The sequence below is a fragment of the Dendrobates tinctorius genome, unplaced genomic scaffold, assembly GCF_039654945.1.
Source record: "Dendrobates tinctorius isolate UK_male_01 unplaced genomic scaffold, ASM3965494v1 ptg000057l, whole genome shotgun sequence".
NCBI lineage: Eukaryota > Metazoa > Chordata > Amphibia > Anura > Dendrobatidae > Dendrobates > Dendrobates tinctorius.
The window spans coordinates 29,027,957-29,051,876 of record NW_027361725.1 but is presented as its reverse complement, the minus strand read 5'-3'; the positions used below and the strand labels follow the sequence as shown (position 1 = coordinate 29,051,876).

General features: G+C 46.5%; 1 long non-coding RNA gene across 3 annotated transcripts in view; it reads right to left on the bottom strand.

Annotated features, from left to right (window-relative positions):
- LOC141092009 (uncharacterized) overlaps nucleotides 1-21,652 on the bottom strand; it is a 142,587-nt gene extending 120,935 nt beyond the window's left edge. For all 3 annotated transcript variants that reach the window (XR_012232648.1, XR_012232646.1, XR_012232647.1), the window contains exon 1: nucleotides 21,517-21,652. This is a non-coding gene — a long non-coding RNA (uncharacterized lncRNA). The remainder of the gene's footprint in view (nucleotides 1-21,516) is intronic.
- Between the last annotated feature and the right edge of the window lie 2,268 nt (nucleotides 21,653-23,920).

Here is a 23,920-nt window from a genome sequence, read left to right as displayed (position 1 = left end):
TCATCTACCTCTAACATCTAGAGATGAAGCAGAGCTCCACCCACCGCTGTTTGACAGCAGGATTTAACAGGCTATCTCTGACAGCGGCATTTAACATGTGCCGACAGGAGGGTATATCATCCCACACTCCCAATGGCGCTCCCGTACCGTAATCATGGGGCACCGATGAGTTGTCATGAGAACCCTTTTCAATATACATAGCAGTATTGATGCACTGCTACGAATAGCACAAGCGATCAGACGACCGGAGCTTCAAGTCCCAATAATAAAGTAAAAAAAAGGTTTAAAAATATGAAAAAAAATAAAAACAACACACAAGTTCAAATCACCCCTTTTGCCCAATTAAAAATAAAAATGAAGACCAAATAAAACAATTACATATATTTGGTATTGCTGTGTTGGTCCAATATATCGAAATATACCTCAGTATCTAAATTAAATTAATCTGATCAGTAGATGATGTAATGAGAAAAAAATTATATTTTCAAATTTTCTTTTCATTACTTACTATGCATGCTTGGTATCTGTGTAATAGTACTGACCTGGAGAATCATAATGCGAGGTACGTTTTACAGTGTGGTGAAAATGGCAAAAAAAGAAGGTTTTTTGGTACTTTCCGTAAAATCTTGGAGCCTGTATTGGGGACACAGGTTACCATGGGTGTATGCTGCTGTCGCTAGGAGGCTGACACTATGCAAACAAGACAAAGTTAGCTCCTCCCTAGCAGTATACACCTACCAACAGGCACAAATTACCTCAGTTGGTGCTAAAGCAGTAGTAGGAGCAACTATAAGAACTCAACCTAAGTACCAACCAAACAACGGCACATTGGCCAACATGGTACAACATTAAGGGAGGGTGCTGTGTCCCCCAATGAAGGCTCCAAAAAAGAGATTTTACGGTACCAAAAATCCTTCCTTCTTTCTTGCTTCATTGGGGGACACAGGATACCATTGGATGTCCCAAAGTAGTCCCACGGGTGGGTAAAGTATGCCGAGAGAAAGGAACTTAGGTCAGCCGGTGGGAAACCGCCACCTGCAGTATCTTCCTTCCTAGGCCTGCATCAGCAGAGCCGTGAGTATTTACGTTTTAAAAAAAACCACGAAAGTGTGAAGGGATGACCAGGTTGCAGCTTTGCAGACTTGCAGGGCCGAAGCCTGGTGACGAACGGCCCAGGAAGCTCCTACAGCCAGGGTAGAGTGAGCCCTCACTCCCGGAAGAGGCTGTTTGTCCTGAACGCGGTATGCTTCCAGAACCGTTGAATGGATCCAACAAGTGATGGTGGATTTAGACGCTGGGAGCCCCTTTCGATGACTTTCAGAGACGACAGAGGGAATCGGACTGATGGAAAGAAGCAGTCCTAGGAAGGTAGACACGAATAGCCCTGACCCAGTCCAACTTGTGGAGGGATGTCTTCAAGAGATGAGCTGGAGAGGGACACAAAGAAGGGAGGACCATGTCCTTGTTGACGTGAAAGGTAGAAACTACCTTTGGCAGGAAGAAAGTACTGGTCTGAGAGCCACCTTATCCTGGTGCAAAATCAGAAAGGGAAAAATGGCAGGACACTGCTGCCAACTCGGAGACCCTCCTGATAGAGGTGATGGCCACCAGGAAGGCTGCCTTCCAAGATAAGAGGGTAAAAGGAATATCCTGAATTGGTTCAAAGGGCGCAAGCTGGAGGGCGCCCAGGACAAAATTGAGATCCCATGGATTAACCAGAGAATAGTAAGGAGGCGCATTGTTAGCGACGCTCTGAAGACAGGTCTTCACTTGGGGAAGTGAAACCAGATCCCTTTGGAAGAGAATAGCTAGAGCAGAAAGCTTACCCTTTAAGGAACTGAGGGAAAGGCCCGAATCGAGACCCGTTGTAGAAAATCAAGACCGGTGGGGAGGGGAAAAGGTCATGGGAAACAAACTGTTGTCCTCACACCACCAAAAGAAGGCCTTCCAACCACTGTGATAGATGCGTGAAGACGCCTGTTTACTTGCTTTAATCATGGTCTGTATGATCTTGTGAGAAAAATCTGCGTCCCTCAGGACCGTGGTCTCAATAAATTCAGGGACCGAGATTTCGAGTGGAAGAGGGGCCCTTGTGATAGAAGATCTGGATGGTCTGGAAGCCTCTAGGGGATGTCTGAGAGCATGTTCAGTAGCTCCTTATACCAGGCCCTCTGCGGTCAGTCTGGAGCTGCTAACAGAAACGGGGACCCCCTCTGCCTTTCTCTTTATCTTTTTTATGACTCTTGTGATCAAAGGAAGAGGTGGGAACAGAAAAGGTATGTGAAACTTGGACCACAGGATCACAAGTGCATCACAACCGACGGCCATCGGATCCTGGTACCTGGTAATGTACCGGGGAACCTTTTGGCTCATTCGAGAAGTCATTAGGTGGGCATCCGGAACGCCCCACTGACGCGAACCCCCGACGATTAAAAAATCGGCTTCCCATTTGTCCACCCCTGGAATGTGGATGGCTGAAATGGTGGGGACATCGCTTTCCGCCCAACGCAGGATCTTGGCTACCTCTACCCTGATCTGCATGTTGTGACTCCCGCCTTGGTGGTTTATGTAAGCCACGGCTGTGACATAGTCCGACTGAATGTGGACTGGCTTGTCTGCAAGGAGAGACTGTCAGCGGAGGAGGGCAAGAAGGATTGCCCTGATCTCAAGGAGATTGATGGGGAGGAGGGTCTCCTGAACGTTCCAGCGACCCTGCTCTGTGAGATTGAGGAAGACTGCTCACCAACCCTGAAGACTGGCATCCGTGGTGATGATCTGCCAATAGGAGCGGGAGAAATGACCTCCTGCGCAGGGCAGAGGTGGATAGTGTCCACCAAGAGAGGGACTGCTTCACATTGAGAGGTAAAATCACAGGCCGATCCAGGGAAACAATTTTCTTGTCCCAGGTAGACAGTAGGGCCAACTGAAGAGGGTGTGTGTGAAACTGGACATAAGGCACAGCTTCCATGGAGGTGATCATCTTCCCCAGTACTCTCATGCAGAACTGGAGAGGAAGAGGGACAGGGAACTATTGGGCTTTGATCCCCTGCCAGAGAGATGAGAACTACTCCTTGGGAAGGAAGGCTCAAGCTTGAATGGTGTCAAATTCCATTCGCAGGAATACGAGACGCTGAGTTGGGATCAGGGTCGACCTCCAGAGTGATCTGGAGGCTCTGATCGCAATCTCAGCGAGACAGGCCCTTTACCAGGAGATCGTTGAGATAAGGGATTATGAGATACCCCTTGGAACGAAGGATGGCCATGACTGCCGCCATGACCTTTGTGAAGACCCTGGTAGCGGACGCCAGGCCGAACTGGAGTGCCGTGAACTGGTAATGGTGCTCTTGTATCACAAACAGAAGGGACCTCCAATGCTGTACACAAACAGGAACGTGCAGGTAAGCATCCTGAATGACCACAGAGCAAAGCTAATCCCCCTCCCCCATGGAGGGGGATCACCGAGCGCAAGGACTCCATTCTTAGGAGGCGAATCCGAAGGTGGCAATTCAACTGCTCGAGGTCTAAGATCGGGCGGAGAGAAATGTCTTCTTTCAGGAGTACGAAGAGGTTTGAGTAGAACCCGGAAAACCATTCGTGCCAAGGAACGGGTACAATGACTTCTGATCTTAGGCAGGGAAGAGATGGCCTGGAGAACCCATGAGAGGGTTGATTTGGCGTGAGGGAGAAACGTCTTCCTGGGGGGCGAAGAAAATTCCATCTTGTAGCCAGTTGTAAAGATCTCCCTGATCCAGGCGTCGTCGACTGCCGACAACCAAGTCTTCCTGAAAAGAAGAAGCCTGCCTCCCACCCTGGAAAGATTCCCAGGTGGGGGTGACCTGTTATTAGAGGAGAATCTGTGAAAACAGGATCCGGAGGACTTAGAGAGATGGGTCCTAGGCCTCCAATGAGGAGTAGTTTGAAGGAAGGTTTCCTTCTTTCCCCTTGTGCAGAAGAACGGTCCTGCTGGAAGTAACTGCCAGAGGAAAGGCAGAGAGGTGCTTTTACCTCAGGTGGCGTCGGAAATGATCTGGACCAGCTTGGTCCCAAAGAGCCTGGATTCCTGGAACGGCAGGCCAGTGCTAGATCTGCTAGCTTCTCTGTAGGAGCTGCCACCACGATGCCCCGGCGAAGTATCTTGGCCCAGGCCGATATGGCTTTCACCCTCAAGAGGAGGCGAAATTAGGTCAGAGAGAAGCACATGACGCCTCTAAGCCTCAATCTGTCTGTCCATATCGTCCTTGAGAGACATTGCATCAGGACTGGACAGAACTGTTTGAGAGGCTAAGCGTGAAAAAGGCAGATCCACCTTAGGGGAATCGGACCAAATGCTGACAAGGTCTGAACTAAAAGGGTATAGAAAGTCCAGACGTTTTCTTCCTGGGAAGCGTTTGCCGGGATGTTCCCAGTGTCTAGAGGTGGTAGCCTCAAACTCTTTGTGATTGAGAGAAAATGCTGGAGGGACGTTTCACCCGTTTGAATGAAACGGAGTTGTCCTGAGCAGTCGCATGTTCCTATTTTATTTCGGGGGTTTGAACAATAGCCAAAATAAGGCTATCTACCATGTCCAGCATCCCAGAAGTCTGATCCACATCTGAGTCAGACTGACTGAGAAGCTACATCCGACCCGATGTCTGCCTCTGAGGAGGGGGAACGGGTAGAGAGGGGCATTCTGGATGCCGCAGAGGGGCCCGGTGAACTGGATGAGGAGCTAGACAGAATCCACTTCCTAAATCATTTTCCTGATCAGTCCCTGTGGAGGTCGTGGTCGGGTGCATGCAAATCACCATGGGAGGTGTTCGGAGCATTGGTGGCAGCAGACAGATGCAGCATACATTCCAGGACCTGCACCAGGGACTTTGAATTTTCTAGTCAGGTCTGAGACCGACTGAGACATGGCAACAGCCCACACCGGAGGGGGGGTGTGCTCTCATCCCGGGGCGAAGACGGCTGGCCTGAGGCCCACTTTCTCTTACAGTGTGCACAGGCGTAATGAACCACCGTGGGTTTATGACCAGAGGCCCCAGTGGGGTTGGGCATAGGTAGAGCCTGTGCGCAGCTTGCAGTGGGGTGTTATGAGGGCGACACTGCAGACGAGAGCTTTTATTGCAGAGGGGCAGCTATCTAGAAGATAGGTGACCAGGGAGTAGGGACAGGGCAGAGCCTACCAGCTTCCAGCGATATGCAGCTGCAGAGCGCGGGTACTGTGTCCCCCGGAGGGCAGGTACTGTGTCCCCCTGAAAAATCATGCAGTAAGGTGACTGCAGGCGCTGCAGGAGTTCTTTTCAAGGTGGGTGCTGATTCCCCGTGGCCAAGCGACGAGCTGGAGCAGTGGGCAGGGAGAACAGCTTGTATGTCCAGCCAGGGCATGCAGGGAGGCGGACACGGCCGACAGATGAAAAAGCAAGCCGCTTTCCGATAGGCTGACACGCCGGTGGGGTGTGCCAAACATGAAAATGGTCCAAACGCCAACGTCTGACTCACGTGCAGAAAGAGGGGCATGCCCAGCAGCAAAAAATGAAAGTGGTGGTGAGATAGGCTGCGGGACTGAAGGCGCCAAGTGGGGGTGCGTGTCCGCAGGTGAGAGGAGCAGATACATTCCGGGGGAGGTTCATGCCGGGGGGAGGAGCATGACAGAGGACAGCCGCAGGCAAGAAGAAGGGTCCTATAGAGCTGCGGGACCTATAAACCAGTAAACGTGAGATCCGCTGCGAGGCCTGGAAAGGTTGCTGCAGGAAGAGCTGTTGGAGGGGAGGTACCTGCTGTGTGTCCGGCTCCTCTTTAGAGATGAGGATCGCATCAGGGGCCCTCGGTAGAGAGAGAGGGGCCTGGAAATGAAGATCCTCCTTACCGCACCATCTCCGAAAGGTGAAGAAGACGGCATCAAACCCTTACAAGAAGGGGGGAGGTCACCACCGGTGACCACCATCTTCCTCTCAGCCCTCTCCAAGGAGAGGGGTGAGGAGGGGATAAAGCAAGGACTTGCCACCAAGAGTAACCCTGAAACATCCCAAAAGGGGACAGGGGACAAAGTCCTGCCAGCGGGTCCGAGAGTGGGCGATGTGGGTAATACCACACTGCTCTCTCGGTCGCATAAATGTGGAAAACAGGGTGAGAAATCTGCACCCTGTAACCCAACGAGCTGTATCTGGAAAACAAAGGGAAAAGGATTAATAAATTCACACAGAAACCTGTGAAAGAAAAAACACTGTGGATCTGGTGTTAGATCCAGGTCCGCCTCCTACAGACACTAAGCAAAAACTGAGGTAATTTGTGCCTGTCGGTAGTTGTATACTGCTAGGGAGGAGCTAACTTTTTCTTATTTTCATAGTGTCAGCCTCCTAGCGACAGCAGCATACACCCATGGTAACCTGTGTCCCCCAATGAAGCGAGAAAGAAAAAAAATGTTCTAAAATTGTGCTTTTCAACGCACTTGGAATTTCTTTCCCACTTTCCAGAACATCACATGATAAAATGAATAGTGTCATTCAAAAGTACAACTCATTGCGCAAAAGTAACAAGCCCTCATCTGGTTATATGGATGAAAAAATAAAAAAAAGTCATGGCTGTTGGAAGTAGTGAAGGAAAAAATGAAAACGAAAAAAATAAATAAAAATCATAATGTCGAGAAGGGGTTAAAATCATGTCATTTTAAATGTATGACACAAGTTAAACGTTCAAACCTCCTGCAAAGAGAAGATAAGGCTAGTTTCACACTAGCATTTGGCAGAGCTGCGGAGGGCTGCGTAGTTCTTCTGTGAAGATCCGTCCACTACAACACCTCCTCCATGAAGCTCCGCTGACTGACGCACCTCCTCCGTTCAGCTCTGCCTACGTCTGCATGCGGCCTGCGTACCTATCTTTAACATTGGGTATGCAGGCCATGCGGATGTATGCAAGAGTCCTTTTGACGATGCGGCGACCTGCGTCGAACGCAACATGTTGCATTTTGTTGCGGTCGCCGCAGCGTCAAAACAACGCATGCATACATCCACATGGCCTGCAAACCCAATGTTAAAGATAGGTACGCAGGCCGCATGCAGACGTAGGCGGAGCTGAACGGAGGAGGTGCGTCAGTCGGCAGGGCTTCACGGAGGAACTACGCAGCCCTCCGCCGCTCAGAGGAACGCTAGCGTGAAACTAGCCTAAAAGCAGATGTTGTCTCTTTATATCCTCAGTTTTAAACCAGTGATATGTCAGGAATAAAGGATGCAAGAATGTGTGTTCCGCTAATTGATCTGATGACTCTATATTGGATTTTATCAGACCCAGATCAACTCTGACAACTAATGTCTTTTACGGATGCTCCAGTTACAGAACGAAACTGCAAAAATAAAATAAATAGTGAATTTTTTTTCCTGAAGTCTTTCTTGACCTCATGATTAACAAACCCACTAACAATTTTTCTTTTAATTTGCAAACTCAAAAAATAATAACTATTCATTAAAACAAAGCGTTTTTTTTAATTATACCAATTGCACATTTCTCCCCTAAGGAAACAGCAAAACAATAACTTTTTTATATTAATTTCTTTTAAAAAGGCACTCATAACAGCTCTGCGTGCCACCTCCCCGCCCCTAAAAAACAAACAAACAATAAGGTCTGTTAAATCACCATGTGCTCAGAATTGCATTTGTATGGAGTAAATAATGTGGATTTTATTTTATTACAGTTAAAGGGAACCTTCCATGTCATTGAACCCAACTAAATTGCCCCCAAACTGCCCCCCAAAGTGAAAAAACACTTTTAATCAATTGCCTACCAGACACTGGCTTCTAAGCATATGGAAGGCACCGCATATAATTTCAGTCATAGTCCTGTGGACAGAAGTTATGTCTAAAGCAGTGTGTTTGGTGAGCTGGATGGCCCCAACATCACATCAATTAATGGAGAAATCCTGTTCCTGAGCGTTGACAATGATTTCCCTGGGCATGCATGCTCACAATATTCACAAAGCCTCTGACTCACAGCAGCTCAGGAGTATGCACACATAGCATATGAAACTAGGAATGTATACACCCAGCTTCAATGGAGCTGGTCGTCAGCACGCAAATGCAGCATTTCCTTGGAAATGATGACGATGTGAAGTTGAGACAAAAACATGAAAATACATTACTTACCAGTAATGGGATTTTTCAGACCCCAGGACAGCACCAAAAGATAGAGGATCTGCCCATCAAGGATGGGAAACTACTGAATAAAAAGGGAGGAACCTCTTCCCCAATAGCAGTTGGGTTACAGAGCACCTGCCATACAGTTATATAGACATACCTTGATCAAACCATAAGCTATGAACACCATCTGAACTACACTCCTAGAATTTGAGGGAATACAAGGGTGCTGTCATGACGTCTGGAAAATCCCATTACCGGTAAGTAATTTTGTCTTTTCCTTTCCCCCATGACAAAGATTTACAGATTAAAAAATCCACCCTAGGGAGGGACCAGCCCCTGTAGAACCCTTCTTCCAAAGGATAAATCAGTAAAAGAAGTCAGGTCAAGCCTATAGTGCTTATAGAAAGTTGAAGGAGAGGGCCATGTTGCCGCCTTACATATCTGATCGATAGACACCTCCACCTTTTCCGCCCAATAAGTCGCAACAACTTGAGTAGAGTGAGCTTTTATCTTTTCTGGGACTGAACTACTAGAGGAGGAGGCTAACTTAATGGCTTTCCTAATCCTTCTTGATAGGTTACCTCTTGTGACCTTTAAGCCTTTCACAGAGCCCTGGAAGGAAACAAACAACTGGCTCTTCCTTCATACTTTTGTTACCAATATTTCATTTATTAAAGACCTCCTGACATCCAGGGTGTGAAAATTGTGTGAAATTTTTCCTCCTTCGGGTTCCTAGGGTTAGTGCCAAAGGATGAAAAAATAATCTCCTGGCTCCAATATGCAAATTGCCTCTTCAGATAGAAAGAGGACTTTTACTCTACAGCGCCACCTATTGGTAGTAGCGATCCTACAAGTCACAATCAACCCTTTAACGAGTCTTGTAATATGACTTAGGATAAAAAATTGCATATAAAATTTCCCAGAGGAGCATTGCACGGCGAATAAGCCTCCTTACCTTGACAAGCCAGAGCTGGTATGTCACTCTCCACAAGGAGAAACCTTACCCCTTAGACCCCTGGCTCCAATAGAATTTCATGGCTACTTTTGAAGGGTAGGCTGGATCTGGTGTTAGATAACTATCGTCCAAAATCTGTGCAAAGGATGAATTAGCTGTTAAGGCCTGGATATCACTGACTCTGCAGGCTGAAGTCAGTGCCACCAAAATCACTATCTTCAAGGTAAGATTTTTAATAGTTCAGACATCTAACAGTTCAAAGGGGGAGCTGGTTGACGCCTCCAGCATGAAGTTCAGGTCCTAAGGTTGAATCTTTGGACTAGGGATCAGTCTTGATCTATCACATGCTTTAATAAATCTAACTATTGATCTGTTGCCAACCAGGTCACAGTTACATAATATCATTAAAGCCAAGCTCTGCTCTTTAAGAGTGCTAGTAGATAACCCAAGCTCTAATCCTTTTTGGAGAAATTATTTTTTCTGGTGGAAAGGCATAAGCTAGAAGGAAGCTCCATGCAATCTGGAAGGCATCTAATACATGAGGATTCTCCCTGGGATTTAACACCTGTTTGCTAATAGGTCTATACTCGGAAGGTCCCATAGGCATACTATCTGTGGGAAGACTGCGGGATTCAGGGCCCATTCTCTCATTGCGCCTTTGGAAGTCTGTCTTGTCATTCTCTCTCCCTTTTATGTGCAGCGCTTTTAAATGATAAGACATTTTTCCGCCATCTGTAAAATTTCTTCCTTTGCCACTGTTAGGGAGCAAGATTTTGTTCCTCCCTGATGGCTGATGGAATCAACCGTTGTTCGATTGTCTGACAGGATACCAACGCATTGGCTTTGGTCAAAAGAGAGAAATTTCTTCACCGTATATTTCACTACCAGAAGTTCTTTCATGTTGGAGGAACTCCCCCTCTTGCGTTCTGACCAAACACCCTGGACTACACTGTCTCTCAGATGCACAGCCCATCCACTTGGGCTTGCATCTATAGTTATGATTTCTGTAACTGGATTTACCCACAGGACCCTTTCTGACAGATTTTCTATGCTTAACCACCATAAGAGGGCCTTAGTTGCAACTGAATAAATATTTTACTTTCCTTCCAAACTGTCACGACACAGCTGTCGGGTGACCCGGGACCAGGGGCTCCTTTCCTGTCCCTAACACTAGGGGGTGCTGTTGTGAATTCCCTTTCTGGACTCCCTCTGGTGGTTACTGAAGGTAGTGGAGCTGGTCAGATTGACAGAGGTGCTGCGAGTTCTCTTTCTGGGCTCCCTCTGGTGGTTACTGGAGGTAGTGGAGCTGGTCAGATTGACAGAGGCTTGCCACCTGATAATGATGATGACAACTGGAGATCTGGGGTTTCTGACTGGATTATTTAAGACAGCTGACTTCCTTCAATCCCTGCTGGTGATTTTCTTCCTGTGCCTTCTGAAGTCTGATATCTCCTGCTCTGTTCCTACATGGTTCAGCTAAGTGGTTCATTTGCTAATCTTTTTGCATTTGATCTGGTTTTGTCTATCTCTGCATTGTGCCGGTCAGCTTGCTCCTGCTGGGGCTGTGCTGGATCACCGCCCATATGTTACTGCTTGTGTCAGTTTGTTCTGTCCCCGGTTATATTGGTCTCTTTTTGCTTGCTTTCAGTATATACCAGAGTGCTGATATAGTGGGGGCATAGTTGTGTGACTTCAGTGTTTTTTGAGCATCAGACGTGTTGGATTTTTCAGGTTTTTTTGCGTGATTGCAGACAGTGTCTTTCCTTTCCTGTCCTGTCTAGTCAGTCTGGGCCCCATCATTTGCTCAGTCTATTTTTCTGCCTGCGATTGCATTTTCATCTTGTCTCACCGACAATATATGTTTGGGGGGCTATCTATTCCTTTGGGGTCTGCTCCGGGGCAGTTTAGATTTCACCTTTCTTGCTTTAGGCTGAGTTAGCTCTCCGGCTGTGCCGAGGCGTCTAGGGCATCGTAGGTACGCTCCACGGCTACTGCTAGTTGTGTGGATAGGATCAGGGGTCTGCAATCCGCTTAGTTACCAACCTCTCTGGTTTTCTGGTGGCTTAGCCTGGTCTTGCTATCCTCCTCGGTGACCCATTCATAACAGGGTGCCCTAGCTCTCCCTATTCTCTGAGATTCTTCTGAAGGTGAATATTCTTCTGAAGGTGAGATAAGGCAAGGACTCCGCCCTTGCCTTATCTCCTAAGTTAGCCCTCCGTCTGTTCTCTTCCCCCATCCAGGGAAAAGAGGGTGCTACTGTGCACCGCAGTACACCAACCCGATGAACAGGGTAACACATACAAGGGTTAACGGAAAATTCCAGATATACAAAATATTCACTCACATATAACAGAGGAATCCACCGGGGTGTGTAGGAAGGGGATAAAAACAAAATAGAGAAGGATAAGAAACAATCATGCGTATAAACCAAACGACAGTTGCTAATTACTCCTCCAACTCTCCTTCTCATACCAACTCCACTCCCTTTGTTAGCCATGCAGCGATAAAGCTAGCTCTGATGAGGATTAGTAACAGATCCCAGATTATAAAGGGAAAAGGAGTGGCTAACCGAACACAGCTGAGCACAGGAATTTTCAACATGGCCGATTAACCCCTGTTCTGCTGGGAGAAATAAACATTTAATATGACGGAGAAGTGCTTCTCCTCAGCGCCGAAGTAGGCGCAATCAGACGCTGCTGTCTTCTGGCTCCACGCTGTGGCGGTAACTCTGTGACACAAACACTCTTTCAACGCTCTTTCGTTTAACAGTATCTCCTGCTGTGATTGTCTGATATGCAATTCAACCCACAGTACTGCTGGAATACAAGAAGATATTGCCTTCCTGAATGTCATGGTAGTGTTGCTTATTGCTTCTGATACCAAGTATGAAACCTTGCACTTTTTCTCTTCTGGTAGGCAAAAAGTCTGACTCACTTAGTCTAAATGAATACCCCAAAAAACACAATGTATTTGGCACTGTACTATGCACTTTATTGGCACATGTGATTTCTATATCTGTCTATTTATTTTGTTTGGCAGCTACAAAGCTGGTTTATCTATTTATTTATTACCCTTCACTATTACCCTTTACTGGATATGCGAGAGCGGTATAATACTATGTCTATTAATTAACTACTGGATTTCTTACTCATATCCTGTAATTTATAATTTATATTTACATATGGTGCATTGTGTTGTTTTGATTGCCAGTTTTGTACTATGTTATTAATACTTACCATTTGCGCCACTTTTTTACATTAACTGTAGTTGTTATCTGGTCCGGGCCTTACACCAAGTTTTCCACCTGTGGTTTTCCCTTGTTTTTAATAAATATATTATGTCTATGGTGTAGAATAGCAGGGAATGCGGGTTGCAGTGGTGAGCAGGAGGCAGAGCAAGAGTTAAAGGGTTTATTACAGGGGATACTACATGCAGGGAGAGAAAGAGTTAAGAAGGGAGTAAAAACTGAGTATTATAACAGGGCAAGAACGAATGCTTATGTAACAGTTAAACTTATCAGTCTGATGGTTTCCGGGCAGGGAAGCTTGTAATCCCACGGTGGCGCCGCAAGTGACGGGTTAAGTCTCTGGCCTGATCCTGAAGAAAGTTGAGGCACTTTCTCCTGACGGAAGCGGCATATCCTGATTCTCCTAGGTGAGGTCCTGCGTTCCCGGGGTGATGTACGTGGTGGAAAGTAGTCTGTGGCACCGCCGGAGTGTGACTCAGTTCAGTGGCGGAAGAGGTGGTGAAACGACCCGGCTCTATATGATTCACGGCGGCAGTCAGCGGGACGGTGCGGGACAAATTCTCGGTGACAGGGTGAGTGGGCACACAGGTATGAGTCACTCACAGTCAATATGTGCATGGGCTGAGGAGCTGCAGCGCGGGCCTGGATTATCGCGTAGCTCCACGGAGAGTGAGTCAACCTTCTCCTGCTACGCGCTCTGTCTTCCCGCTCTGTCTTCCGCTTTCCTGCGCACAGTCTCTTTTATCTCTGTCACACCCCCTACAGTCGAGTGCAAAGGTCCGTCCAGGTCAGAAAGCTTTCCCCCCGGCAACAATGGTGACAGCCTCAATAGTTCCTGAACTGACGCGAGAGATGTACCACCGGCTCGATCTATCTTCCTACAATGCTTTTATAGGTTGCTCAATAAAATGTGATTTTAACTTGTACTCTGGTCTGTATCTGAAGTATGTTCTATTTTGGTGATTATATTATTTATACTTTAACCCCTTCCCGACATGTGCTGTACATATACTGCTCTGCGGGAGGTGAATTCCCACAAAGAGAAGTATATATACGGCGCACCAATTACGCGGCCTCACGCTGAGCGCCACGGCGATCAGGTGCAGGTGTCAGCTGTACGTGACAGTTGACATCCCGCAGCAATCCCCTTGATCAGTACTAGCACCGATTGCGGGCATTTAACTCCTCTGATGCCGCTGTCAGTAGTGACAGCGGCATAGAGAAGCAACGCGCAGGGAGGGGGCTCTCTACGCTTTTCAATCAGGACATTGCGATGTCCTGATGGTCTACATGGAGACCCCCGGCACCAAGATGGCTGTGGGGTCCTTCCGGGTCCTGCAGGAAAGGTGGCTTGTGAGCGCAGCAGGCGCTGGCATGCCTCGTTCCCTGTCTATCAGATCCTGATATGATACTCTGCATTGCAGAATGTCAGATCTGCAAACTGACATTATATAGTGATATCCCATACTGGGAAAATGTATAAAAATATAAAAGAATACGGTATATTAGAATGTGTAAAAATATTTTTACAAAATATCACTAAAGAAAAAAAATAAATATTTTTCCAATAAATACATCTATGTAAATAAAAAAAACAATAAAAAGACACATATTTGGTATTGCCGCGTACGCAACAACCCAACCAATAAAATTGTCCCACTAGTTAACCCCTTCAGTGAACACTGTAAAAAAAAAACGAGGGAAAAAACAATGCTTTATCATCATACCGCCAAACAAAAAGTGCAATAAAATGCGATCAAAAAGATGTAAATAAAAGGATGTAAATAAAAATGATACCACTGAAAACGTCATCTTGTCCCGCAAAAAACAAGCTGCCATAAAGCTCCATGAGAATAATAATAATAATAATAATCTTTATTTATATAGCGCTAACATATTCCGCAGCGCTTTACAGTTTAACAGTTTCAAAACACAAGTCATAAGTAACAACGTTAACAATACAATAATTAAAGCAAAATAAGATGAAATAAGACGACCCTGCTCGTGAGAGCTTACAATCTACAATGAGGTGAGGGAGATACAGAGTACAGGTGTGTATTTACAATGAAGGTCCAGCCATCTTGAGGGAGTGAGGGATGGATGGAGATAGTGAATGGGCTACACACGCACACTTACACAGAGAATGACTTTGATTAGTGAACGTGATAGGCCGCTCTGAACAGGTGTGTTTTGAGGGAGCGCCTAAAACTATGCAAATTGTGGATAGTCCTGATGTCTTGGGGTAGAGCATTCCAGAGGATAGGAGCAGCACGGGAGAAGTCTTGGAGTCCGGAGTGGGAGGTATGGATTAGTGCAGAGGTTAGTCGAAAGTCGTTTGCAGAGCGCAGCGATCGGCTAGGCCGATAGACAGAAATGAGAGAAGAGATGTAAGGGGGTGCCGCACTGTGGAGAGCTTTGTGGGTGAGAATAAGTACTTTGAATTGGATCCTATAATGAATGGGCAGCCAATGTAAGGACTGGCGAAGAGCGGACGCATCCGAGTACCGATTAGCCAGATGGACGATCCTGGCCGCTGCATTAAGTATGGACTGGAGAGGGGATAGTCGAGTGACGGGGAGGCCAATTAATAGAACATTGCAGTAATCCAGGCGATAGTGGATCAATGCAACAGTGAGTTTTTGTTGTTTCCATAGTGAGAAAAGGGCGGATTCTAGAGATGTTCTTTAGGTGTAAGCGGCAAGAGCGGGCAAGGGATTGTATATGGGATGTGAAGGAGAGATTGGTGTCAAACATAACACCCAGACAGCGCGCCTGCTGCCGGGGTGTTATTGTGGTACCACCCACGGAGAGGGAAATGTCAGATTTAGGGAGGTTAGTAGACGGCAGAAGCAGAAGAAGTTCAGTTTTGGAGAGGTTGAGTTTCAGATAGAGAGCGGACATGATATTGGAGACTGCGGACAGACAGTCACTGGCGTTCTGTAGTACAGTGGGGGTAAGGTCGGGGGAAGACGTGTATAGTTGTGTGTCATCAGCATAAAGATGGTACTGAAAGCCAAATCTGCTGATGGTCTGTCCAATTGGGGCCGTGTAGAGAGAGAAAAGAAGGGGGCCAAGGACTGAGCCCTGAGGTACCCCGACAGCAAGAGGAAGAGGAGATGACGTGGACCCAGAGAACAAAACACTGAAGGAGCGGTCAGAGAGATAGGAAGAGAACCAGGAGAGTGCAGTGTCCTTAATGCCTAGTGACTGGAGCCTAGAGAGTAGGAGATGGTGGTCAACAGTATCGAAAGCTGCAGATAGGTCAAGAAGAATGAGCAGAGAGTGGTCACCGTTACGTTTTGCTGTCAGAGGGTCATTGGTCACTTTGATGAGTGCAGTTTCAATCGAATGTAGGGGGCGGAAGCCGGACTGTGAAGGGTCTAGAAGGGAGTGAATGGAGAGGTAACGGGTAAGGCGGGAGTAAACTAGGCGTTCCAAAAGTTTAGAGATGAAGGGGAGATTGGAGACTGGTGTGTAGTTGTTTGTGCAGGATGGGTCGAGAGCAGGTATCTTTAGTAATGGAGTAACGATGGCGTGTTTGAAGGAGGATGGGAAAATGCCCGAGGAGAGTGAGAGATTAAAGATTGTAGTTAGGTGGGTTGTGACGACTGGAGAGAGAGACTGGAGGAGATGTGAGGGAATGGGGTCGGTAGTGCATGTATTCGGACGAGAAGAAGAGAGGAGTCTGGAGACTTCTTCTTCTGTGATGGGATCAAATGTGGAGAGTGAGCCAGGGGAGATGCAGGAAGGGATGGGAGTCACAGCACTTGGTGGTTGGGAGCAGATTTCTTGACGGATATTATCTATTTTTTCTGTAAAGTGGGAGGCCAGGTCATCAGCACAAATGTCTGTGATAGGGGCTTGTGCTTTTGGCCTGAGGAGGGAGTGAAAAGTGTCAAAAAGTTTCTTGGGGTTGTTGGCTAGTGAGGAGATCAGGGTGGTGAAGTAAGTCTGTTTGGCAAGGTGAAGGGCAGCGTTATAGGTTCTTAACATAAATTTGAAGTGGATGAAGTCTTCTGGTGTGCGGGTTTTTCTCCATAAGCGTTCAGCACTCCTGGAGCATCACTGGAGAAGTTGAGTTTGCGATGTGAGCCAGGGCCGTTTTACTCTGTGTTTGGAGGTTCTGAGGGTGAGGGGAGCTACTTGGTCAAGGGTGCTTCTAAGAGTGTCATTGTAGTGATGAACAGCCAGATTAGGACAGGAAAGAGAGGAGATTGGGGACAGAGATGAGTGTAGGGAATCTGAAAGTGTCTGAGGGTTAATAGCTTGTAGATTTCTGACTGTGTGGTAGGTAGGAATGAGCTGGGGTGGGCGAGGATTTGTGAGCGTGAAGGAGAGAATGTTGTGGTCAGAGAGTGGAAGCGGTGAGTTATTTAGGTTGGAGATTGAACAGAGCCGGCAGAAGACCAGATCAAGGGTGTTACCGTCCTTATGTGTCTCAGAGGTTGAAAGCTGTGAGAGGCCTAGAGAGGTGGTTAGTAATAGAAGCTGGGATGCAGATGTGGAATTAGGGCTGTTAATGGGGATGTTGAAGTCTCCCAGGATGAGGGTTGGTAGTTCTGAGGACATGAAGTGTGGCAGCCAGGCTGAAAAGTGGTCAAGGAAGTGGGTGGGTGAGCCTGGGGGCCGGTATATGACCGCTACCCTGAGGGAGAGGGGACGGAAGAGCCTGATGGTGTGGACCTCAAAAGAAGGGAATAAGAGTGATGGGACTGGGGGGATGACCTGGAAAGTGCATTGTGGGTACAGGAGTATGCCAACTCCACCACCAGGTCTGTTTGTGGGTGAGAAGAATAATGAAGAAGAATAATGGGTGATAGTGGGTGAGAAGAATAGTGGGTGAGAAGAATAATGAGAAGAATAATAAAAAAGTTATAGCTCTCAGAATAAAGCAATGCAAAAATAATTATCTTTTCTATAAAATAGTTTTTATTGTGTAAAAGCGCCAAAACATAAAAAAGATATAAATTAGGTATCGCTGAAATCGTACTGACCAGAAGAATAAAGCTGCCTCACCAATTTTACCACGTGTGGAATGGTATAAAAAAGCAAACAAAAAGCAATTTCTGAATTGTTGTTTTTTGTTCATTCTGTCTCCCAAAAATCAAAATAGAAAGCAATCAAAAATGTCATGTGCCCGAAAATGGTACCAATAGAAACGTCAGCTCGTCCCGCAAAAAACTAGCCATCACATGACTCTGTCGGTCGAAATATAAAAATATTATAGCTCTCAAAATATGGTGATGCAAAAACTAGTTTTCGCAATAAAAAGAGTCTTTTAGTGTGTGATAGCAGCAAAACATAAAAACCCGAGGAATAAAATCGCCTAATCACTTATACCGCACAAGGAATGGCGGAAAAAAAAATAAAACCAATTCTTCACCTGCTGTTGATTTTTTCATTCTGCCTCCCAAAGATTGCAGTAAGGCTCAGCGCTCATTTATCCTGCTCTCTAGGCTGAGCACTTACACTGGGGGTTCCGTATAAATCCCTGAAATGTGATTCAGACAGAACCCCCGGCAGAAGATTCCCTATAATAAGGCAGATGGAGGCAGTGTGGACGCCATCTGACCTGTGATCCGGCGGTCTCCTTCTTTTTAGGATTGCTTAAAAGTGCCATCGGTCACAGTTTTGTGCATTTCTGAAAGGGACACCGCTGAACAGAGGCCAAACGGAGTCCAGAGTAACTCTGCTGCCTCATTATAGTGAACGGATCCCTCGAGGATTTCATCTGTCACATCACTCGGAGATTTAGATGGAAACCCCAAAGTAAGTGGTCAGCGTAGAACACTGGATAAATGTGATCCCAAATGTTATGTAAAATGTTCCTAATAAAAGCTTCAACTCAATCCACAAAAAAAGCAAGTCCCCACTAATGTCTGTCATTTGTTAACGGAAATATAGGGGGCTTCCACGCTACTGGTAGTACAAAGGCTCTGGAAAAGCAAAATGGTTCGTCACCCCTCAAAAAAGAAATTCAGCAAATTCCCCACTCCCAAATCCAAATGCTCCCCTCCCTTCTGAGCCCCAGTGTGCCTAAACCATATTTAGTGCCCATATGTTTGGCATTTCTGTAGTGATGAGAGACCACCTAACTTATCGGTGCATATCTCCAGAAGCATGAGCTGACCATAATGTGCTGGTGACTGCAATGTACTGGTCACTAGAGCGTACTGGTCACTACAATGGCAGTTTGCAATTTTCACTCAGTAACATCCATTGCTGGTTTTTTATGGAAAACACCCATGGAGTCAAAATTGTCAACTCATCTGTAGATAAATTCCCAAAGAGTTATAATCTTCAAAATGAGATCACTTGAGGGGGGGATTCAGCTTTTCTAGCACTTAGGGGCTCTCTATATGGAATCTGCAAACTAGTCTAGGAAAATCTGTGCTCCAGGAGGCAAATAGCGCTCCGTCCCTCACGAGTCACTCCATATGGCAAAATAGTACTGTACAGCCACATATGGGGTATTGCCATGTTCAGTAGAAATTGGGGGACAAATTTTGGGGCTAACACACAGTCTTGATGGTAAAAATGTAAAATATTTTTTCTTCACTGCTCAATGGTATAAAAGTTTGTGAGACACCTGTGGTGTCAATATAATCACTGCACTCCTAGATGAATTCATTGAGAGGTTTAATTGGTAAAATGGGTCACTTATGAGGAGTTTTGCTGTTCTGCCAATGTAACAAGGCACCCTCAAACAAGTGCAGCAAAATCTGCACTTTAATATGGCGCTACTTCCCTTCTAAGCTATGCACTGTGCCTCAAAGTAGTTTTTGACCACATATGGGGCATCAGTGAACTCAGGAGAAATTTCACAACAACTCTTGGGTCCTTTTTCTCCTTTTGCCCTTGTGAAAAAACAAAATTTGGAGCTAAAAAAGAATTTTGTAGGAAAAATGTGATTTTTTTTATTTTCACGGCTTAACTTTATAAGCTTCTGTGAAGCACCTGGGGGTTCAAGGTGCTCAATACACATCTAGACAAAGTCCCAAAGGGGTCTAGTTTCCAAAATGGTGTTATTTGTGGGGGGTTTCCACTGTTTAGGCACATCAGGGGCTCTCCAAACGTGACATGGCGTCCGCTAATTATACCATCAAATTTTGCATTCAAAAAGTCAAATGGCGCTTCTTCTCTTTCAAGCCCTGCCGTGAGCCCAAATAGTAGTATCCCCCCACATATGGGGTATCAGCATACTCAGGAGAAAATGCACAACAAATTTTTGGGTGCAATTTATCCTGTTACCCTTATGAGAATGCAAAATATGGTGCTAAAAAAGATTTATTTGGGAAAAATGTGATTTTTTTTATTTCCAAGGCTCTACGTTATAAACTTTTGTGAAGCACCTGTGGGTTCAAGGTGCTCAATACACATCTAAGCTTCCTAAGGGGTCTAGTTTCAAAAATGGTATCAATTGTTGGGGGCTTCCACTGTTTAGACCCGTCAGGGGCTCTCCAATTGCAACATGACAACCGCTAATTATTCCAGCATATTTTACATTCAAAAAGTCAAATGGCGCTCCTTTCTTTCCAAGCTCTGCTGTGTGCCCAAACAGAAGACTTCCAACATATGGGGTATCAACATGCTCAGGAGAAATCACACAGCAAAATGTATTGTCATTTCTCCTGTTACCCTTGCAAAAATAAAAGAAAAATTAGGTCTAAAGGAAAATTTTTGTGACAGAAAAGTATACATTTAGTTTTTCCTTCCACATTCCAAAATTTGCTGTGAAGGACCTAAACAGTTAATAAACTCCTTGAATGTGGTATTGAGTACCTAGAGGGGTGCAGTTTTTAGAATGGTGTCACTTTTGGGTATTTTCTGTCATATAGGCCCCTCAAAGTCATTTCAAATGTGAGGTGGTCCCTAAAAAAATGGTTTCGCAAATTTTGTTGTAAAAATGAGAAAATTGCTGGTGAACTTTTAACCCTTAGGCTATGTGCACACGCTGCGGTTTTTGCTGCGGTTTTGGCCGCTGCGGATCTGCAGCAGTTCTGCAGACAGTGTACAGTAGCATGTAAGTCTATGTGATTTACAATCTGTTGTGCACATGCTGCGGATTTGTAACTGCGGAAAAGCTGCGGTTTTGAATCCGCAGAAAGGCTGAGTTCACACGTGTCGTTTTTTTCGCGTTTCCGCGGCGGTTTTAATGCATTCCTATGGGATTCCGCAATGCTGTGCTAATGCTGCGGTTTTTACCGCGGCGGAATCGCTTCGCTGTAAAAAACGCAGCATGATCATTATTTTGCGGAATCCCATAGGAATGCATTGTTCCGCTTATTTCCCGCATGTGGCTGTGCACACCATGCGGAAAGTAAGCAGAACATTTGCGGATGGTACCCACGGTCCGGAGGAGAGGAGACTGTCCTCCGGGCTTTGGGTACCATATCCCTGTAAAAAATAGAATTTAAAAATAAAAATATTGTTATTCTCACCCTCCGGCGTCACGCGCAGCCTTCCCGCTTCTCTTCACGCTCTCGTTCCCAGTAATCCTTTGCGAAAATGCCCGCGATGGTGTCCTTTCTTGCGAGATCGCGAAGTCTCGCGGTCATTCGCGCGACGTAATCGCGAATTACCGCGAGACGTCGCGATCCCGCGAGAACTGACGTCATTGCGGGCATTTTCGCAAAGGATTATTGGGAACGGATGCGCGGGACGTCGGAAGGTAAGAATAACACCATTTTTTTATTTTTTTTTACATTCTATCTTTTACTACTGATGCCGCATAGGCAGCCTCAGTAGTAAAAAGTTGGTCACACTCGTCAAACACTATGTGATGAGTGTGACCAACCTGTCAATCAGGTCTCCAAGCGATGCTCCAGATCGCTTGGAGAACGCTAGCATTCTGCAAGCTAAATACGCTTCCAAAATGCTAGTTTTAAATGCGATTTTCCCGCGGAATGGAATTCCGGAATTCTCGCGGTAATTTCTGCGAGAGGTCCGGTACGTGTGCACTTAGCCAAAGAAATGGCATGTCACTTCTTTTCTGCGGATTCTGCTGCGGTTTGCCACCTATTCCATTCAGGACCGCACCTATCATGAGGCAACTTGAGTGGGCTGCTTCAGGCGGCGCCACCCGCTGATAAAAAGGGGGCGGCATCTGCGGGGGCCGTTCATTCAGATGCCCGCTTGTGCCTACATTTGGCCGCTCTGCTCGGACACTGTACTCCTGCTGTGCTGGGGGAATATGCACTTACCATTACAGGTGGGCGGCAGCTTTCACCCTCAGGATTAAGCAACTCAGAGGGGAGGTGTCCTGCAGGAGAACACTGGCCAATGAACACGCTCTCATATCACTGACAGAAGAGCTGATTGGCCAGTGCTCCTGTCCTAATGCATGGCGCGTCTTTGAAAGGAAGAAGCGAGAGACAGGAAATAACATCAGAGGAGCCACCTGCGCTGGAAGATGGGGAGGAGAAGCAGCTCCAATCCACAAGGTGACAGATCTCCTGCTGGGCAGTCCTGGCAGTGAGAGTGGGGCTCAGAGGCTGCCAGCAGGGGAAGCTGCACATCTACATCAACTCCCACCCCTGTAGCACAGAGGAGTCTGTGTCTGTGTGGGTTGTGGTTTTGTTGTGTGGTGTATGCGTTGTTCTCTCTGTGTGTCTGTGTGGGTTGTGTGTCTGTGTGGGTTGTGTGTCTGTGTGGGTACTGTGTCTGTGTGGGTACTGTGTCTGTGTGGGTTGTGTGTCTCTGTGGGTTGTGTGTCTCTGTGGGTTGTGTGTCTGTGTGGGTACTGTGTCTCTGTTGTGTGGTGTATGCGTTGTGCTCTCTATGTGGTGTATGGGTTGTGTGTGGGTTGGGTCTGCGTGTGTGTGGGTTGTCTCTTGTGTGGTGTATGGGTTGTGTATCTGTGTGAGTTGTGTCTCTGGTGTATGGGTTGTGCTCTCTATGTGGTGTGTGGGTTATGTCTCTGTGGTTTGGGTATGCGTGTGTGGTATGTGTCTTTGTTGTGTGATGTATGGGTTGTGCTCTCTATGTGGTGTGTGGGTTGGGTCTATATGTGTGGGTTGTGTCTTTGTGTGTAGGTTGTCACTCTGTGGTGTGTCTGCTTGTGTGTGGGTTGTGTCTATTGTGTAGTGTGTGTGGGTTGTCTATTTTGTGTGGGTTGTATGCGTGTGTATCTGTGCAATTGTGTGGGGGTTGGTTCTGCATGTGTGTGGTTTGTTTCTCTGTCTTTGTGTATAGGTTGTATCGTTGTGTTTGTGTCTCTGTGTGGGTTTTGTGTATGTGGAGGGGTTGTCTTTTTGTGTCTGTGGGTTGTGTTTCTGAGTTGTGTGGGTTGTGTCTCTCTAAGGTGTGTGTGTGTGTGTGTATTTGTGAGTAGGTTGTGTGTGGTGTATGGGTTGTGTCTCTGTGGTCTTTGTGTGGTGTGTGGGTTGTCGTGTGTGTGTGTGGGGAGGGGGGGTTGTGTCCGTGTCTAGGTATATTTTGCGTATACTGAAGTGTGTGTATATACACCTGTCCTGCATGCATGTTCTGTGTATATGATGTGTACCTACCTGCTGTGCATCTGTTATATAGCTTGTGTGTACAAAGACAGAGGATGTGTGTGTGACTGTATGATGTGTATGTAATGAACATGTGTTGTCCAGTATTATGTGTGCTGTATACAATGTAACTTAACCCCTTCACCACCTTTGACGTTCATATATGTCAAAGGTTGTATCCTTGTCTTTGATACAATATCACACGCTGGCAATATACTATATTGATGACTAGAGGGGTGCATTATGTTATATGGAAGACTATGGATGGTGCATTATAATATATGAAGCCAATTATACTACATGGAAGTAATTATACCATTTGGAGGGCTCTGTGGGGGGGGGGACATGATATTACTTGAAGGGCTAGGAGGAAACCTTTATACTTTATAGAGGGCTATGTTGGGGGCCATTACACTGTACGTTGGTCCTTTATACAGAATGGAGGGCTATGTGGGGCTCACAGTTGGGGATCATACTGTGGCGCGATAGTTGATGGGGTCCAGTAAGGTCATCATACTGTGTGTGTGGAGGAATCACTGTGGGGGTCATATTGTTTGTGGGGCACCTTAGTTGGCATCATACTTTATGGGGGTAATGAAAGGAATCTGGGGCTTCAATAGGAGGAAAATTACTTTGCAACGGCAGCAAAGTTGTGAGATTTGTAGCTATGTGACCCAGACAGTTTTGTTTTTTGGAGGGGGAGCCATGAGAACTTCTGCTTTGGGGCCCCATGATCTCTTGGGATGCATTGTCCCTTTCACATACGTCTCTGCTGCAGGACTGATTGCCCATAACTTACACACCACGTCCAATGCTGCCCCTCGGTACATGCAGGCATTCAGCCATGTTTCTTCTGAGCGTCGGTTGCGCTCATCCCCCTTCCCGCTCTCACATCCCTTATTCAACCCAGTAGGAAGGCCCCTGCTGTTAGCTCCGGACAGCCCTGTGAGCGGCGCTTGTGATTGGCTAAGCGTTTTGGGAGGAGGCGTGGTCTTTTGGGGAAGACTTGCCATTTTACCACTTTAGTGCAGTGGCGACTTGTTGATGCTCAGACTCCAGGTTATTGTATGTGGACAATGCTAAATGGTGGACATGTCTGACTAGTCAGTGC